The sequence below is a fragment of the Urocitellus parryii genome, chromosome 7 (genome assembly GCF_045843805.1).
Source record: "Urocitellus parryii isolate mUroPar1 chromosome 7, mUroPar1.hap1, whole genome shotgun sequence".
Taxonomy (NCBI): Eukaryota; Metazoa; Chordata; class Mammalia; order Rodentia; family Sciuridae; genus Urocitellus; species Urocitellus parryii.
This window is the reverse complement of record NC_135537.1, coordinates 77451201-77467348: the sequence shown is the minus strand read 5'-3', so window position 1 is coordinate 77467348 and position 16148 is coordinate 77451201. Positions and strand designations below refer to the sequence as shown.

Here is a 16148-nt window from a genome sequence, read left to right as displayed (position 1 = left end):
AAACTCAGAGTGAAAAATATTTTGTGGATAATTATCATATTTACTATAATAATAAATACATTACAATGTTATTCTTACTATAGTTATTATAATGCATTATATAGAATGTATAATATGTATAATATTTATAAATATAATTATATTATTATTATATAATTATAAATAATATATATTATACATTCTATATAATAACATATTAGTGTAATCATTATTAGGTATTATTATAAGGTTATTTTAATAATATATTTTTTCATTATTATTATACTTATATAATGAAATCATAACCATTAAATAAATTGTTCTGCTAAGAGTCAATGATCATTTGATCTAGAATTTGGAGCCATTTTTTTTTTTTAATTGTTGGTCGTTCAAAACATTACATAGTTCTTAATACATCATATTTCACAGTTTGATTCAAGTGGGTTATGAACTCCCAATTTTACCCCGTATACAGATTGCTAAAAACTAAATAACAAATAGACAAACAAGAGTTACTTAATGCAAATAGTAATAATAAGCCAAATGGGCTTGGGCCCACAACCCACTTAAATAAAAACAAAAAAATTGATGTGGTTGCATCACTATAGTATGATGATTCTAAATCCTTTGGGTATAAACCAACAAACAAGTTGGGTAACTGGGTCAAATGGTGTTTCCATTCCAAGTTTTCTAAGGAATCTCCACACTGTTTTCCACAGTGGTTGCACCAGTTTGCAGTCCCACTAGCAATGTATGAGTGTACGTCTTTCCCCACATCCTCCCCAACATTTATTGTTACTTGTATTCTTGATAATTGCCATTCTGACTGCAGTGAGATAGTTTTAATTGCTAGAAATGTTGAACATTTTCTCTTTTTTTTTTTTTTTTTTTTTTGGACTATTTGTATTTCTCCTTCTGTGAAGTGCCTGTTCAGTTCCTTTGCCCATTAACTGATTGGGTAAAATATGAGCAATGTCCTACACTCCAATTAGGAGCCACCTTGATTAAATTGTATTCCCTGTCTCCAAACAATAAACATGATACAAAGTTAGTCTGTTTTTTGTTTTACTTTATCTTTTTTACTGCAAGCATATGACTCACTATACTGCATATGGTTTAACTTTGCATGTTTTAAACTTGACACAAATAAAAATATGGTGCCCTTGCTTCCTTGTTTTCTTTTTTAACTCAGTAATTTAGTCAGAGGTGCAATTGTGTTGTTGCACACCTCTGTATCTCCTTTATTTTCACAACTGTATAATAAATAGTCACTTACCAGAAACTATTCCAATTATTTAGTTTTCTACTCTACTAGTAATGAATACTTGTGAGGTTTTCAATTTAAATGCTATGAACATTCTCACATATTTCTTCAAATGTATAAGAGTATCTCTAGACTAAGCACTGATTTTCTTTTACCATGGAGGTCCAGAGAGTACATGTTTTCAGCTTTGTGGGACAATTGGTCTAGTTGCAACTACTCCTCCATTTTGCAGAAAAGCAGCCATAAACAACACAGCAACAAAGGGACACAGCTGTTTTCCAATACAGCTTCACAAAATCAGTCAGTCAGTCAGATTTGGTGAACCGGCAGTAGTCTGTAGATATCTGCTTTGGAGATACTGATGCTAGAGCCAGAGAGGATGGCTGCAGAGTGTATCTTCAATTGTAAGACATAAAGTCAAAATGTTATCCAAAATGGATGTGCAATTCATACTTTTATAATGAGTATATAGAATTTTTCTGTAATACATATCTATGTACATTCTTTTAATTTTCATAAATAATGCCAAAATGCTATACAAAGTGGATGAAAAATTCATATTCCCACAATAGTCATATAGAAATTCTCTGTAATTTATTTATGAATCTAATCTCCTCCCCTGTCCCTTTCTCACTCTCCTCCTCCTTAGTTTCATCTTTCTCTTCTTGAGCTTCTCTTTCTCTCTCTTCCTCTTATGTTTGGTTTCTTAATTTCTGACAACAGGTGCTTTTTTATATTTCTAAGCACTCGTTTGAATGCTAAAGTGCTTATTTAATACAAGTTTTAATGTGAAATTGTTGTTTCCCAATGTTTCAGGTTTTTCTGGAAGATTTTTCCTCTGAAAATATTTACATTTGCTGGTGAAGGCGTTCCTGCACCCGATGTCTGACAGGGTCACAGCATTGGGGATGCTGCAGTGGGGCCGACCCATCTGGAAACCGGAACTATGGGGAATGTTAAGTGTTTTGTTTATGTTACTCATGATATGGATAATAGGGCATATGTCAATCAATGACAAAAGTATATATTGCCTGAGATTGCAGGAAAATTCCTAAAATTGTATCCTACTAAAGATACAATTCAGAAATGCCATGAGGTGTGTTTCAATGCCTCTCAAGATACAAACAATAGTGTTATTCCTCAAGAAATTCACAGGAAAAAAGATTGCAAATCTAGGTTCCTGAGAAAAGTTTAACAACTTACACTAACCTCCCCACCCCACCCCCCATTCTAAAGCCACAACCTGTATACAACATACATTCCCCCCACCAACAGAACCTCCTTTGCCTTACACAGGAATTCATGATGAGAATGGAAAACACATAGTTAATATTAATGGTAAATGGGTTGAGGTTCAGAGCCTGCCCTTTAGTTAAAAATTACAAAGATATAAGAATTGGTGTGCTTGGACTGAGGATCATGGAAACTCTTTAAGAAAGCAGTTAAAATAGTTCATATGAAAAAAAAGGAAATTACCTTGGAAATTAAAAATAGAATAATGTAAAATTAATATAGATATATTTTAGAGGCACTTCAGAATAGTAGGCTTTTTAATTAATAGGCTTTCACTATTTTACTAGTGTTTTACTGGAACTTTATAGAAGTAAGAAAGCTTACCAATAATCAGAGGTATGCTTTAAAGTTAAAGATTAATGAAATAATTATAGGTATGCTTAAAGTTAGAAGTTAATAATAGGTCCAGAGACATGTAGCCTAGCACCTAGTGATTGAGGTGAAAATGTAAATAAAAGCTTAATCATGATTGGCTAAGGTTATAGAAAAATATTTTAAACAATGTACTTAATATCTTAGGTTATCAATATATGTCAGAACTAAGATTGTAACTCTTGAAAATCATGTAAATCAAAGAAGTTTCACGCCTTGAGGCTATCCATTAAGCACCTGAAAAAAAAAAAAAAAAGCCTGAAAAAAGATATAAAAATAAAGGCCCCTCTAGGGACAGCAGATTTTTTCTGGAGGCTGCTCCTCACTTGCAACCTGCCTCTTCTTTCACCAATGCCACTCCTCCTCCTTCAGGACCCCTGAACCCTGGCAATTTGCATTTATGTTTTATTGTCACATGCCTTTATTTAACATTTGTCCTCTTTTGCCTTCTGAAATATTTGTAAAATGAATTTCTCATTCGATAGCTTGTTCTTCAATCACAATGGTGATATACGACATTTTTAATGGCAATGTTAGTGGTGATAGTGAAGTAGGAATTGAAGTGTTTTCTTTCTTTCCCCCACCCCCATACCATCTGTAATTTCACTTCATTCTGCTTTCAGATCAGAAGAGGTCACTATCTTGTCTCTACTCACTTCCTCTTTCATAAGTAAATGCTATCGCTGGACACTTTGAGATTTGTAGCCAGCTCTGTGAACTTCTGGTTTCCACAGTTACTTTTGACAAAATAGTACTTGGTGTTGAACTTCTCCTTCTAGAGGAATTTTTTTCATCTAAGTTCTCTTCCCCTTTTCTTTGTCCGTGAAGATCTTTAAAGTACCGATCCCTGAAAGCTCTAGAGTTGCAGGGGAAGTAGGGTTCATGGGCAGTTCTTTTGCATATTGCTGATTATTTTTAAACACAGTTATTTTGGAATTCACACCATTCTGTCTCTGCTAATTCTGAAGGCACAGGTTGTGTGTTATTTTTTGTGCACCCTCTTTGCTGATCTTATAGTTTTGGAGGAGGAGGCTGTGTTGAAAGTTTAAAATCAAGAGAAAATCATTTTCCTAGGTATAACCTGAAAATATGACTTTTTTAATATTTGTTAATCGATGTCTATGAAATTATGTTTTATTTAGATTTTGCATTTTTCAAGTTAATTATGTAATTGAGCACCTTCTACATATTGATTGGAGGTCTATTTTTCAACTATTATGTAAAAGTTCCTATTTATACTTCCTATCCATTTTTTAATGGGGGCATAGTTTTCTTTCTTACTATCAGGAACTCTATAAATATATATTCTGGATGCTAATACTTTTTTATGTCCAAATGTATTTATTCCATATTTGTGCTGTTTTTGGTCACTCTCATTTATTTGCATTTTGATTAAAAAAATTCTTTAATTCTACAGTCAAGTTATAAATTTTTATGGTTATTATGTTTTATATCTTACTTAAAAATTTCTTTTCTTACCCAGAACTGATTTTCATATGATATGAGATATGAATTCATACTCTTTTTTATGGGCTAGGGATATAGCTCAGTTGGTAGGGTGCTTGCCTTGCATGCACTTGTTTGCATAAGGCCCTGGGTTCAATCTGCAGCACCATAAAACAAACAAACAAATAAATAAACCACTCTTTTTTTTTTTTTTGTCCCTGGAAAGAGAGCCAATTATTGTGTATCACTTATCGACATGTTCAGATTTCTCACTATGTCTAGCAGCTCTTTCAAATATGATATTTCCAAATATGAGCATCTTTTCTCATTCACTTCTGGTCTATTCCACCAGTCTTTTTGTATACTCTTTTCTGATATCACACTTATTACTAAGAGCTCAACAATGATAATAAGTGTTGCTAAAAGTTAAACATATCATTTGTTATATATAAATGTGGGTAATATAGATATAGATACATATTGCTTAACTTGGATTTCCAATGTTTTTTTTAAAAATTTTTTTTATCTAAATTATATGACCTTTTTTTCTTATAAAGTTTCCTTCTTCATATTGACATTGTTTACCTTCAAGTCGGTTAAATAGTGTTCCTCTTTTCATACTCTTTGAGAGACTCCAGGGCCTTTGGAACTGTTCAGATTATATTTATAAATGGAGTACCAGGTATGAGGTGAATAACATGTGTCAAAAGCATATTTTGAAAAGTTTTGTTTCCATTTAAACTTAAGCTACCTAGAGTATTTTGTCAAATCAATTTGTTTCTCTTACAGCTCTGATTTAATCTGTTATTTCCAATGAAATAAGTGAAAGTCTATTTGGTTTCATGAAACATTTAATTTAATTATTGTTATGAGCTGAATTATGTCCCCCAAAATAGGTCAAATTAGTAATCCTTGGTACCTATCATTGTGGTCTTATTATTTGGAAAGACACTTTATACAGATGTGATCAAGTTAATATGCTGTCCCTGGGGTGGACCCAAATCCAATATGACTGGTGTCCCTATAAGAAGAGGACTACGTCGACACAGACACAAAGTGAAGGGGTCATGTGACGACAGAGGCAGAGACTGAAGTACCCAAGCTGCAAGCCAAGGGCTGTTGCCCTCTACCAGAAACTAGAAGGAGCAAAGGATTCTCCCCTTTCCATTCCAGAGGAAACACAGCCCTGCCATTACCCTGATTTGGGGCTTCAGAATTATGGAATAACAAATTTCTGTTGGTATAAGACACTCAGTTTGCAGTACTTTGCTATGACAGTACTAGGAAACTGACATAATTATTAATTCCCATAATTTCAAGCTAAATTCACTTCTAATTTTAAAACAATTTTCCTGCCAACATACTACCATTATCCCATTCCTCTCACTTGCTTATGGTTAATATAATTTGAGTTTATCTTTGAAGTTATCCTTAAATTAATTTGTAACATATTTAATTTTTTAAAGGAATTTAAGACTCACTGCTAAATTGAGCAGGAACTAGAGGGATTTCCCACATACCTTCTGAATTAATTTTTTAGAATATACTTTGATCCTCAAAATAACTGCCCCTAATGCATATAACATTGGATGGAGGTCCCTGTCCGAAGCAAGTATGAAAACCATTAACATAACAAGTCTTCTGGCTCTGATAATGAAACATTAAGCTGTGTTTAGACTTAGATTCTCACCTAGTCTACTACAGGTGAATTAATAAGAGTAAACATGGTTGAACTATATTAAAAAGAGAGGCTTTTGTTTCTATTTTTAATTTACAGAGAGTTGAAGTCAAATGTTAGCCCAGGATGGTGGTGCATGCCGGTAATCCCAGTGGCTTGGGAGGCTAAGGCCGGAAGATCACGTTCAAAGCCAGCCTCAGCAACTGCAAGGCACTAAACAACTCAGTGAGACCCTGTCTCTAAATAAAATACAAAATAGGGCTGGGGATGTGGCTCCATGGCTGAGTACCCCTGATTTCAACCCCTGATATAAAAAAAGAAAAAGAAAAGAAAAACAAATGTAGTTTAACTCTGGTTAAAATCAAATTATACAGAATATGAGAAATAACAGATAAAGGAAACGAGAAAACTAAATTAAATTCATGTCTGTGAATTGTAAGTGTTAAGAAAATAAATGGTAAATGGAGGTTTTAGATACTAGAACACTGAATTTTCTCAGATAGCATAATCATGGTTTTGCTAACTTCAGTCACTTGGTATTGATGTTTCGCATCTCTTAAATAATTCAGTTAAACATTAACCATTCTTATTCCTGTTACTGCATATTGCTTTTACCATGGCTCACCATATCATCTCCTAGAAATGCAGGGAGCCTTTTAATGAGCTTTATTACAAGCCTTATATTTAGTAACTTATTAATTGTGTATGCCCTATGTTTGGTTTTTCAAATCAACTCCAGTCTCCTTAGAGGAAAGTTTGAGATCGATAAACTCTCAGAGCATTTCTTATTAATTCATCTGCATTAGTCAGAAGAATGTCAATTTAAAAAAAAAAAACTTTTTTCCATTATAAACATTGTATGACTTCTTTCTTGCTTAAAATTAGTCATTAGTAAGAATAAAGAAATAGCTTCTGCATTAATACCATGTCATTGCACTTGAAAACTGTCCTCCCCAAACCTAATATTAAACATTTGTTCCATATTTAAAACTAGTAATCTGGTGTGAGGCAGCATGGTTATGAAGGTAGAGTTATACAACCCGAGATGGCATTTCTGATAGTAAAACCTCCTTTCTTTTGAAAACAAAAACCATCACGGAGGCCTGGTAACTTTAACCTTAACTGCTCTGAATGCATATAGTATAGAGAGCCCTGTTTTAAAGCAAGAATGAAAATTATTGACATAAAGAATCTCCTGGTTCTGATAATAAAACATTGAGCTGTGTTTAATTTAGTTTCCCACCTTTTCGATTACAGGTGGAACAATAAGAACAAAAGGAGACAAGTTATGTTTAAAAAGAGAGGGAGAGAAAAGAAATGTTTTTGTTGCTATTTTTATGTACAGAGAGTTGAAAGAAAATATTTGCAGACCTTGAAATGAGCTATTTCTTGCCACAAAGACTACAATGACAATCTATATCTAATTTCATAACCACCGTTTGACTTACAGACGGCTTTAGAAGGATGGATAATAATAACTTTCATTCAGCTGGATCATTCACAGAGACAGGAGGACAGATATCCGTATGGCATTTTGGGGAGCTATGCATGCTTACCTGATTCAGAGAATGAAAGGCAGATAATGCAGCAGTGCATGATTTTAATGAAACAAATAAAAGCCATTCCCATAAACATGGAGGAATGGTGCTTTGTGATAAAGTGTCCTTGCAGAAAAGCTTTCTGAGACACTCCTGAGTTTTCAGAATGAATATGATCATTTAGTGGCTTTTTTTAGAGAGAAAAATACATTTGAAACATGTCCTTCAAAAAACCAAAGTGTCCTTGTGTATTCTCACACAAAATAAAATTTCTTTTGCCTCAGGATGGCTGCTTCTATAGGAGAAAAGTAAATGGCATTTCACACCAATGAAATTAAAACAATGAGAAGATCTAGCATGATTAGTCAGTTCAGAAACACAGTACAAAATAACTTTATGATTAATTTATGGTCTCTGAAAACATCAGAAAGAAAATTGTTTTCTTGTTTTTGTTTTGTTTTTTTTTTTGTTTTTTTGTTTTTTTGTTGTTTTTTTTTTTTGAGAAGCAGAGTTCCTCAGAATACCTTTCACTGAGAGCTTGTCTCAGGACTCAATTTTTCCTCAAAGATTTTTAAGGAGACTATTTTTTTTCTTCTTTCAAAGTTCTACAATTAAAATTTTAGGCATTTTTAGAGAGCTATCCATAAATGTTAAGAAACATTAGCTCTGGAACAGAAATGGCACAGAAAAGTAAATAAATGGAGAAAGGGAATCAAGTGACTTTTTAAATTCTTTAATGGATATAAAAGACTACCCAATTTTTGCTTTTAGAGGAGGAAGAACTTCTCTTTCTGCTGCCAATTTTACAGGAGGAAAATAAGCTAAGCTATTTTACATATTTTACACAGAACTAAAAATGTAATAGTCATCAAATTTCCAAAAGCAGAGTACAAAATATAGAACTCTACAATTATATCTAAAAATAAAATTAATCCCTTAAGCTCTATCTTATGATCAGTTACAGAAAAAGGGAACGAGAGGACAGATAACCAGGAAAAACAAAAGGAAGAAACTGAAAAATAAAAACAGTATCAACCAAGGCAGAGACATCAAGAGCAAGACAGAGATACCTACAAGCAATCTTAGAGACTGGGGCAGACATTCCCATAGGAAAAGACACGAACTCATAGCCATCAGAAGTCCATGTGCCTTGGATACTGGCAAACTGAACAAACCTTTAAAGATGATATCTTTAAATGGATATTTAAATTATGGATATTTCCATAGTTTTAATCTTCAATGTCCTCCAAAAGCCATGTATTAAAGCCATGTATGGTCCCCAGAACACAATGCTATTTGGTGATAGTGGAGTCTTTAAGTGATGGGGCATGGTGAGAAGAAGACCCATCACTAAAGGTGTGCCCTTGAGGGAGATATTGGGACCCCAGCCCCACCTTTCTCTCTCTTTGCTTTTTGACTGGTATGAGGTAAACAGTACATGTCTCTACTACATGCTTCCACAGTGATGTGTTGCCTCACCACAGGACAAAGCAACAGGACCAACCAACCATGGACTGAAACTTCCAAAACTGTGATCAGAAATAAACCTTTCTATCTTTAAGTTGATTTGTCTCAGGTATTTGTTATAGTAATGGAAAGCTGACCATTATAAACATTGACAGCATGGCAACAATTGACAATTAAATCCTTTCTTTTTTTTTTAACCTCAATAGTAGACCTAAATCATAAATTTGGTTTGTTTGGGATTTTTAGTTTGTTTGTTTGTTATATTTTTCATGATCACGACAAAGTATTTTTTACAAAAACAGTTTTATCAAATTCTGCCTACATACTGCAACCCTTGACATTTCAGAGACTGTGTTCTCTTTTGTTCGATTAAAAGGTTGATTGACAAGTATTAGGTGTTAAAAACATGCAGTCCCTAAAATGGAGCATTTCCCCTCATACCATAATGTAAAAGACAGAAAAATAAATGAAAGAAAAAAGGAATACTGTGTGGGACAATGTTATTAGACATCATATTTACAAATCAGGTAAAATTACTTCACATCCTCTCAGGAGCACGTAATCACAGCAATAAATCATACTTTTAAGTACTGATAATGACATTAAAAAATTAACCCCTTTAATTCAGTCCAAAGATTCTTGATGACTCAGCGTATTCTAGCACTAATCTAAGATTTAAAATAGAACTAGTCAACATACCCTGCTTTAGAAAGCACAATCAGGAAATCAACAGGTGTTTAAAACACTAACTGGTATATAAAATATATCATGATATTTATATAGAATAAGACAATAAACAAAAGAACAACTCTCCACTGGTGGAATTCAAGGCTTTTATCACAAATATTGAGAGGTTTCTTCTAAGTCTCTAAAATCATGTCCCATACATCATGATACTAGCAGTACTAAGCCTGATACATAACTGAAGGATAGACAAATGAGAGAGAGAGAGAGAGAGAGAGAGAGAGAGAGAGAGAGAAAGAGAGAGAGAGAAAGGATATTATTCATCACTATGGCAAAATGCCTGACAAAAGCAACTTAAAGGAGAATAGAATTATTTTGACTCATGATTTCAGAGGCTTCAGTCCCTGGTTAGCCAGCCCCATTGCTTTGGCCCATAGGCAAAGCAGAATGTAATAAAAGGATATGACAGAGGAAAGCATGTCATACTTACTTCATGACAAATAGGAAGCAGAGAGAGAGAGAGGAGCTTGGGTAAAGACATATCCTTCCAATCCACACCCCTTTTCCAACTATGGATCCACCTTCTCCAACTATGCCCCATCTCTTCGAGTTTCCACTACCTCACAATCATGCCATCAAATTATGAATCTATCAATGGATTAATCCACTTGTGAGTTTAGAGCCCTCATGATCCAATCCATTCCCCAAAGCCTCAACCTAGGTACATTTCTACACAAAGGCCAAGCCTTCAACACACAAGCCTTTGAGGATCATTCCGGATCCCAACCATAACAGAAAGTTAGGTCAGGAGGTAACTGCTAGTTGGATAGCTATATAGATGTATTCTCTACAGACCAGCTAAGTTATAAACATTTTATTTTTATTGGCCACTTTAATCTTAACTGTTAATACTTGACTTACAGATTTTATTCATATTTTCAAAACTGCAAAATAACTTTGGTTTGGTGCTCTGTCTAAATACCTTCCACTCCTGTGTTGCTCCTCTTGAAACTTCTGTAAAAACTTGGTTTTCAGTCTTTATGCCCCTTAACCTCCCTTAGGCATTCTTTCCATCTGTCTATACTATAAGCTGAATGATTTCTACAAATTTATCTTCCAGTTCACTCAATTTAAAAAAAAAATTCTTAGATGTTAATAGGCATTTATTTATTTATTTATTTATTTATTTATATGTGGTGCTGAGACTCGAACTCAGTGCCTCACCCATGCTGGGCAAGTGCACCACCACCGAGCTCCAGCCCCAGCCCAGTTCACTCAAATTTATCTTCTAGTTCCCACAAAACATCATCCTTTATCCAGTTATATGTTGTTTAAAATATTTATAGAGATTTTAATTTGAACTTTAAAATATCTATAGATTTTAATTTGAACTCTATAGATCATGTCTTAAAATTTAGTTTTTCAAATTATCTGTAATTTTTATCTTTCCTTCTTTAAAAGAGGTTTCTGTTCATTCATTCTTTCACCTATACAATTATGCTAAGTCTACTCATTTTATAGTTTCTTGAATTATTTCAGCATCCCTAGATTCTGTTTTATTTTAGTTTAGTTTAATGCTTTTCATGTATTCTCATTGCTATCTGGTGGTACTTTATTTCCTAAAGTGAATTCTAAATTGTGTGTGTGAGAATGAGGGCATTTTCTTTGTCCTGCGGGGCCTGTCTATCCACACTGGCTTGTGGAAGTTGCCTGGATGGTGATTACTCATTTGCTGTTTTCTAGAGTTTCAGGGGATTTAGTTTTCATGATAATTTATCATCTTGTCTTTCTCGGCACCAGGGTGTTGAGAAAATTCAAATTCCTCTCATGTAGTATAGGCTTGGATTAAAACTGCCACAAAGCCTACAGAATGGGAGATCTTTGCCACCTGCTCCTCAAACAGGGAATTAATATCCATAACATATAAAGGACTTAAAAAGTTAACACCAAAAACTGAAATAACCCAAATAATAAATGGACAAAAGAACTAAACAGACACTTCTTAAAAGAAGAAATATAAATGGTCAAGAAATATATGAAAAAAATGTTCAACATCTCTAGCAATTAGGAAAAATGAAAATCAAAACTACATTGAGGTTTTATCTCACTCTAGTCAGAAAGGCGAATATCAAGAATACAAATCATAATAAATGCTGGTGAGGATGTTGAAGGGAAGGTATGCTCATACATCTTTGGTAGAATTGCAAATTAGTAAAAGCAGTATAGGGATATCTCAAAAAAATAGGAATGAACACCTTGGTGGGTTCCATTTTCTTTATCCATTCATCTGTTGAAAGGCACCTAGGTTGGTTCCATATTTTATCTATTGTGAATTGAGGTGCTATAAGCGTTGTGCAGCTGCATCACTGTAGTATGCTGATTTTTAAGTCCTTTGGATATAAACTGAGGAGTGGGATAGCTGGGTCAAATGGTGGTTCCATTCCAAGTTATCCGAGGAATCTCCATATTGCTTTCCAGAGTGGTCACACCAATTTGCAGTCCCACCAGCAAGGTATGTACCTTTTTCCCCACATCCTTACCAACATTTATTATTATTTGTATTCTTGATAATTGCCATTCTGACTGGGGTAAGATGCAATCTCAGTGTTTTTTAATTTGCATTTCTCTTATTTCTATAGATGTTGAACATTCTTTCATACATTTTTGATCATTCATGTTTCTTCTTCTGTGAAGTGCCTGTTCAGTCCCTTAGCCCATTTATTGATTGGGTTATTTGCTTTTAAGAAAATGTATACACACACACACACACACACACACACACCACACACACACACACAAATACACACTCACAATGCAATATTACTCAGCCATAAAGAAGAATGAAATTATGACATTTGCTGGTAAGTGGATAGAACTGGAGATGATCATGCCATGTAGAATAAGCCAGTCCCAAAAGACCAAATGCAGAATGTTCTCTCTGGTAGGTAGATTCTCATCCACAACAAGGGAAGGGAAGATTAGAAGTTCATTGCACTATACAGAAGGGAAGGGTAAAGGGATGGGAATAGGAAAACAGTAAAATGAACTAGACATGTTTTTCCTATCCTTATATATGAATATACAACCAATATAACTCTACATCATGTATAACCATAATAATGGGATCTTAATTAGAACAAGTTATACTTATTCTATCAATGTATAATATGTCAAAATATACTCTATTGTCATATATATATATAATATATATAAACAAATAAATAAAACAAAAGGAAAAAATAAGAATAGAACCACCATATGACCCAGCTATCCCACTTCCTAAAATCAGTGTACTATAGGAATACAGCCTCATCAATGATTATAGCAGTGCCATTCACAATAGCCAAGTTATGGGACCAATCCAGATGCTTTTCAAAAGAGTTAAAAAAAAGTTATGTATTTATACACACAATGGAGCTTTACCCAGCCATGAAGAATAATGAAATCATGGCATTTGCTTGCAAATGGATGGAACTGCAGAAGATTCTGTTTAGTGAAATAAGCCAGACCCAGACCCAGAAAGTCAATGGTTAAATGTTTTCTCTCATATGTGGGAAGGGGGGAAAGTGGAGGTGAGGAATCTTATGAAAACAGAAGAGATTACATTAGACTGGAGAAAAGGGATTGAAGAGAAAAGGAGTAGGGAAAGAATCTGACCAAACTATCCTAGGTATATATATGAATATACCACAGTAAATTAAGAAAAAAGATCAAAGTATCACACGTGTATACTTTTTAGTTGTTAGTGCTGAAAAGACAAAAATTCTTTTCATATTGGTTGTACCTGTTTCTCTGAGCACCGATGAATGTGTGCTTTGTGTTAGAAACAGACTAAAGCTATCCTGCTGATACCGTATGTTAAGTGTGCTTGTACACTTTTGCTTAAAATCTATATAAGCCATTTGTTGGGTTTTCTGTTGGAGGACTTAGGGACTCTACAATTTCTTCTTTCTGTGAGAATCTCTCCTGACAAGATGGTGTCCCACTGGTTTAGCTCAACATGAGAAGGAGGTGGTGGACAAATTGACTAATTATCTGCCACTTTAAGTTTCATACAGGGTTTGGTGATTGACCAGAAAACAAGTCACATCTCTAGAAAGAAGAAAAAAAAATGTTCCATCTTTAAGGAAACTCCCACCAAGTTTCCTCTTTCATCCTAACCTTAGCTCCTAATGTTTAGTCCAGAGTCTCTTCCTCTTTCCTGAAGGGAACAGGTTTTCTAGTTCCCTTCCTCCCTTACAGAAGTGAGGTAGGCATTTTGCAGGGAGTTGTGCCTATAGAAGGCTGGAGGCCATGTCTCCTTACCTTACATGGGTATTAAAAAACACCTCTCCATGCCTAAGACCAAGAGTGTGCCTGAGTACAGTAGAATAACTCCTGAGCCCAGAGAACACCTTCCTCCTGATTCCTACTTGACTTTTAGTCTCCTTATCCTTTCTGACATGTAAGAACTGCCCTTCCTTTTGAGCTTGTTTCTGTTTAAAATAATTCTTTATATTTTTAGTTTTTATTCAATAGCTGGTAAGTATTTTTAGGAAAAAAAAAAAAGAGGAGGCTTAACTCGACGAAATTGATTACTTGCCAAGAAATTCTCTTGGTGTCAAACTGTCACTGGAAGGAGGCTATTAGTCAAATGCTTTCAAAAGCACATCATTCTCTTTTTAAAGCTGCTTTTATGTCCCTTATTCCAATAATAGAACAGGCAGGAAAAACAAAGTTTGAATATAATATATTGTGCATTATGTTTATATATTTTAATCCCATTTTCAAATATCACTTTGAGTAATTAAAAATAGTAAAGAAGCTAATAATTTCATTGACGTAGAAGCCATGTCAAAAAGAAAGAGGAGGAGAAGGAGGAGGAAGAAGAGAGTTCTATTCTAGTTAAAAATGGTTATAAAGTATCATCCATTGTTAAAATGAACATGAGGATATGGGTCAGTCAATTCCTATGAACCCAGTATTTTCAGTGTACCTTTAAATATTCTCTACTTTCTTCATATTTATTATGAGTGACAAGTATAATAATATTTTATTTCACAGATATCTTTATTGTGCTTTACAAATACTTTAAAAATCTTTTCATATATTCCACAAATTTTGCACAATAATAGTTATTATTGCTTTTTTCATGTACTTAAAACATATAATCACAACTGCTTTCCTCAATTCCAGGCAAAAAGCAAAAAAAAATATGGATTCAAGTACTGTTAGGATTTCTTTTTGTTTAATGAGATGACAAGCTGACCTAATTAGATGGTACAAAGCACAGAGTTTCAGCAGTGGCAACAGAGTTCTTTCTATTGTGAAGTTAGGAGAAATTGTATTTATAATCATAAAAAAAATTAATGTCAAAGCTCCTCAACAATTTTAATATACAGAGAAAATTAGAGAGTACACCAGTGACATTTCATGAGTAAAAGAAAATATTTAGCTACACCTAACTTACTATGAATTTTGTGCAATTTAAAGGCCATCCTCTGTGTTTCCATTCTGGAAATACACTTTTCCTGCAAATGTCATGATGCTGTGAAAGGAAAATGAGTGAATTGTGACCTACACAGATATGGGTGCCCCTCATTTCCATCCCCAGTATCAATAACAACAATAAAATTCATCTTCTCCGTAAACAGATGAGATATTTATATAATTATTCTAACTTTAGGTATGAGAAATATGAGACTAGGAAAGATAACAAAAGGTTACACGGTGCATGTGAAATCCATGGTTTGATACCAGAGTTCTCATGCCAGTATTCTGTGTGCTAAGATTGTTTCTCCAATCTTCTTTGTGGTATAACTGCAACAATATAAAACCAAAACCAGACATTGACAATGGTGAGTTTTGCATGGTGGCTGGGAACCCCACCCCACGCTCCAAAGATGTCCACTGCCTAGCCCTGAAACTTGTATGTTACCTTGAATGACAAAAGAAACACTGTAGATGAGAGTAGGTAAAGCATTTTAAGATGAAAGTATTGTTGTAGGTTATCTATCTGGATGGGCCTAATATATTCACAAGAGTTCCTAAAAGTAGAAAAATGGGGGAGAAGAGTAAGAAGGAGGTGGCCTTTAGCCAAGGAGTGTTGGCAGCCTCTAGAAGTTGAAAAGTCAAGGAAATGAATGCTACCTTGAAGGCTTTGGAAGAGGATGCAGGCCTGATGTTAGCCCAGTGAGAAGTGCTTCAGACTTCTGCCATCTAGAACTATAAGATAATAAATCCATATTGGTTTAAGGCATCTACTTTATGGTAACTTGTTACAGCAGTCATAGGAAGCAATTACGGTGGCTAAATGCACAAACTTTGGAATTATCTATGAGACTCAGGGTTAAAATTTGCATTCTCCACTTGCAAACTGTGTATCCTTGGGAAAGTTAACACCCACTTCACAATGGACTAAAAGGTGTTAATGTGCATGGCGTATGGA

At 34.2% G+C, this 16148-nt stretch overlaps 1 protein-coding gene across 1 annotated transcript in view; it reads right to left on the bottom strand.

The window, feature by feature from the left end:
- Nucleotides 1-16148, bottom strand: part of Pxdnl (peroxidasin like) — a 454066-nt gene that overhangs the window by 43227 nt on the left and 394691 nt on the right. The window lies entirely within an intron of this gene.